Source organism: Podarcis erhardii, assembly GCF_964252035.2.
Source record: "Podarcis erhardii genome assembly, chromosome: 7".
Taxonomy (NCBI): domain Eukaryota; kingdom Metazoa; phylum Chordata; class Lepidosauria; order Squamata; family Lacertidae; genus Podarcis; species Podarcis erhardii.
The window spans coordinates 90,846,720-90,851,175 of record NC_138511.1 but is presented as its reverse complement, the minus strand read 5'-3'; the positions used below and the strand labels follow the sequence as shown (position 1 = coordinate 90,851,175).

The following is a 4,456-nucleotide window of genomic DNA, read 5'->3' as shown; positions in this document are numbered from 1 at the left end:
GTAGCGGCGTTTCCGTGCTCTGCTCTGCTTCTCCAGAAGCGGCTTAGTCATGTTGGCCACATGACCTGGAAGCTGTACGCTGGCTCCCTTGGCCAATAAAGCGAGATGAGCGCCGCAACCCCAGAGTCGGCACGACTGGACCTAATGGTCAGGGGTCCCTTTACCTTTACTGTACAATTTTGCCATTTCAGGTGGAAATCACCAGCGCAAAGTCACGGGCTCCAAACGAGGGATGCAGCTTCCCAAGGGGCAGAGAACTCCCGTCCATATTAAGTAATGAAGACACTTGATGCTGGATCGTCAGCTTCGTAAACAGCTGCACATTTTTTTCCAGGTTGGCTCCCTGCCAGCCTCTGCCATCCTATGTCAGCGTTTCACCTTTTGTTACCCGGGTCTCGATGTATCCGATCCACCTCTCCAGCACCGTCAGCTTCTCGTTGAGCATGGCCAGGTGCGAGCGGCAGGACATGTTGAAGGAATTGAGAAAGTCCGCGATCTTCTTGATGGAGATGGTGGTCACCTCAATGTACTCACGGTTGGCCCAGTCCTGGTGGATCTTGTGCTGAACCGGGTCCGCCTGGACCGACATGACCGACTGCTGGGAGCAGACCACCCCCCCTACTCCTCGGACTTATTGGATCAGCTCCAGCCTCTTCCTTTTCGAGAGACTATCTCTTGAGTCTATTCGCTCCTATTTGTGCTTCCTGTGACCTTTGGCTGTGTTCTAGCCTGCTGTCAGCTACTGCCTTATCAGCCAGCCTGACAAGGTCAGGAAGAGCCGAAGTCTGCAGCTGCCCGCTCTCCCAACGGCATAGCGTGGGTTGTCTGCACCCGGGGCAAGGCAAATAATTTGCGCCCCCTAACCCCTAACCTGCCGCCGCTGCCAGCTTCTTCTTGCTGCTGCCTGGGCTGGGGTATTTACGGTAAGGTAGCCACGGCGGTGGCGGCGGGTCCGTGTCAGGTGATCTGAGACGAGTTGCCACTGGCGCTGCTGCCCAAACGACGCCGCTTGCCCGGAGGAGGAGGAGGGCAGAGAGGCCAGGAAAATGCAACATGGCCCAGCAGCTGCAGCAGCAGCGGCGGCGGCGGCGGGGCTGTGAGGAGGGGCTGCCTGGCGCGCCCGCCGCGGCCCTGATGCGTGGGGACCGCGGCGAGCGCTGAGAGCCGCTGCCTGCCAGACACCTTCAGCCCGGACGCGCGCACAGCTCGTCGGTTGCACGAGACATGGGGCTCTGCTACAGCCTGCGCCCGAGGCTCTTCGGCGACTCCGGAGGCTCTTCGGCGACTCCCCCCAGATGTTGCGCCCGGTGCGGACGGCCCCCCCTGCACCCCACGCTACGCCACTGCGCTCTCCCCTGCCTGGTTCGCATCTAAGCCTCTGTCCCTGGCTGCTTTCTGCAGTTGGCTGCAAACCTTTGCTGGGAGCTGGCTCATTCCTGACACAAGGCAACGGAGGTTTGAGGATCAGAGTTTTCCTTCACCTAGACGGGCTCCCTTCCCAGGTGGATGAGCCCCACCTGCCTCTCACTTCCCTCTGAAGCACACGCAGAAACCGCCTTCTTTCTTTCTTTCTTTTCACTTTCAAAACACAGTACTTTTATTCTGCTGGAAAGGCAGCTGTATATTACGAAGCCTAAAGATGTGAAAACACACACACCGAGTGATTACTTCAGAAAGCAGTTTTGTGGTCTTAAAAGTTTTGCTGTTGTTGTTGTTGTTGTTTAGTCATTTATCGTGTCCGCCTCTTCGTGACCCCCTGGACCAGAGCACGCCAGGCCCTCCTGTCTTCCACTGCCTCCTGCAATTTGGTCAAACTCATGCTGGTAGCTTCGAGAACACTGTCCCACCATCTCGTCCTCTGTCGTCCGCTTCTCCTTGTGCCCTCCATCTTTCCCAACATCAGGGTCTTTTCCAGGGAGTCTTCTCTTCTCATGAGGTGGCCAAAGTCTTGGAGCCTCAGCTTCAGGATCTGTCCTTCCAGTGAGCACTCAGGGCTGATTTCCTTCAAAATGGAGAGGTTTGATCTTCTTGCAGTCCATGGGACTCTCAAGAGTCTCCTCCAGCACCAGAATTCAAAAGCATCCATTCTTCGGCGATCAGCCTTCTTTATGGTCCAGCTCTCACTTCCATCCATCACTACTGGGAAAACCAGAGCTTTTACTATATGGACCTTTGTTGGCAAGGTGATGTCTCTACTTTTTAAGACGTAACTTAAAAGTTACAGTCCTTTAAATGTTAAAGCTTTCTCCACAACCACACGTTCATTTGATGTTTGGGTTATTGGAAACCAATTCACTGGACAGTTTGTCTTCTATATAGTCCATTTCAGTTCCTAGAAGTGTGAGTTGCGCTTTCGTTTCAATACTCTAACACCATCCTGTACTACTTCCTCAACAGAGTCCTCCTTTGATTTTGTGTATTCTAGTGTATAAGAAAGCCCATTTACAGTCTCTTGTACGGACACCAACTTTAATGCCTCCATGGTCATGTTTGTCTTTAAGCAGCTGTTTTATCTTCTGCACAGATGGGGTCAGTTTAAGGGTTGCTCTAGTGGCCTGAATCTTCCTCTTGCTCACAGACCGAACGGTGGATCTGACCATGGAAGAGGCCATCTCTCCTGCTCCACCTTTTCAGCCCATCCTCCGAAGTTGTCCATGGACACGGTGGATGGAGTGACACCCAGAAACTGCCTTCTTGACCACTGGACCCCCACTTGGTCTCATCCACTCAATCTGCCAGATCCTGTCTTCACATGCAGGAGAGGTCCCACCAAGCATTTGAGACCTATCGGCTCCCCTCACCTGGTTTAGCTGGTCAGTTGACGTGTGATGGCCTGGGATTCGGACTCGGATGCTGAACCTGAGGGATCCCAGCCTGCACAGGATTCCCTGCCTCCAGAACCAGCTGAGCCAGGGCTTGAGCCTGAAGAGTCCTCACCTGTGCTGGATCCTCAGGTGCAGGCACCAGCTGAGTCTCCTCTGTCTCCTGAGGTGATGGAGGACCCATTGCCTACAGGTGCTCCACTCTCAGCCCCATCAGAGGAAGCTGAGGTTGCCTCTGGGTCTGGTAACCCTCCAGCCTCTCCGGAGCTGCAGAGGCTCAGGGCAGAGAGGCGGAGGGAAGTTCCCGCAGGAGGAGGGCTCGCCTCCAGGCCAGGAGAGGCGAGTCACCTGAGGATCGGGGCTGCCCTATGCCTCGGGGCAGATAAAAGCTGGCCAGTCCCAGTCCCAAGTTGTGGGAGCAACTTCATTGGTTGACAGTTCCTGCCTGAACCCTGTCCTGCTTTTCTGCCGGAGCTCCTGACCTCACCCAACTCCCTGTCCTGCACCCAGCTTCAACTTTTACGGACTGCCTCCATACTACACCTTTGACCTCAGACTGGACTTGGACCTCACCTCTCAGTTAGCCCCCGGGACCAGCCCACAAAGCCGTTCCTGGGGTGTGGGGTATGTTTGTGCATGCTTGCACAAGGAGCAAAGGGTCTGCCATGGACCCCCACTAACCCCCCTGGATTTATTCTGAATTGGTGTTTGATGACGAAAACTTCAGAAGCCGCAGCAGCTGTCAAATGAGATCATTAACAACAACAACAACAACAACAATTTATTATTTAAACCCCGCCCATCTGGCTGGGCTTCCCCAGCCACTCTGGGCGGCTTTCAACAAAATATTAAAATACCGTAATACATCAAACATTAAAAGCTTCACTAAAGAGGGCTGCCTTCAGATGCCTTCTAAAAGTCTGGTAGTTGTTCTTTTTGACATCTGATGGGAGGGCAATCCACAGGGCGGGTGCCACTACTGAGAAGTCCCTCTGTCTGGTTCCCTGTAACTTGGCTTCTCACAGCAAGGAAACCGCCAGAAGGCCCTTGGAGCTGGACCTCAGTGTCCGGGCAGAACAATGGGGGTAGAGACGCTCCTTCAGGTATACTGGGCCTTTGAGTCCATTTAGGGCTTTCAAAGTCAGCACCAACACTTTGAATTGTGCTTGGAAACGTATTGGGAGCCAATGTAGGTCTTTCAAGTTCGGTGTTATGTGGTCTCGGCGGCCGCTCCCAGTCACCAGTCTGGCTGCCGCATTCTGGATTAGTTGTAGTTTCCGGGTCACCTTCAAAGGGAGCCCCACGCAGAGCGCATTGCAGTAGTCCAAGCGGGAGATAACCAGAGCATGCACCACTCTGGCCAGGCAGTCCGCAGGCAGATAGGGTCTCATCCTGCGTACCAGGTGGAGCTGGCAGACAGCTGCCCTGGAAACAGAAATGACCTGTACCTCCATGGACAGCTGTGAGTCCAAAATGTCTCCCAGGCTGCGCACCTGGTCCTTCAGGGGCACAGTTACCCCATTCAGGACCAGGGAGTCCTCCACACCTGCCACATTCCACAGAAACACCCCATTGCATATCAGCTCCCAAAGAGGACTCTGAGTCAAAGACGGAGATTCAATATAACTGGTGTC

General features: G+C 54.3%; 2 pseudogenes across 2 annotated transcripts; both read right to left on the bottom strand.

The window, feature by feature from the left end:
• Positions 1–243: 243 nt before the first annotated feature.
• LOC309346638 (putative protein BRICK1-B pseudogene) lies at positions 244–631 on the bottom strand (annotated as a pseudogene). The gene has a single exon. The product of its transcript is annotated as a putative protein BRICK1-B pseudogene (transcript).
• Positions 632–2,228: 1,597 nt separating this feature from the next.
• On the bottom strand, positions 2,229–2,975 carry LOC309346148 (iron-sulfur cluster assembly 1 homolog, mitochondrial pseudogene; annotated as a pseudogene). Its single transcript has one exon. The product of its transcript is annotated as an iron-sulfur cluster assembly 1 homolog, mitochondrial pseudogene (transcript).
• Between the last annotated feature and the right edge of the window lie 1,481 nt (positions 2,976–4,456).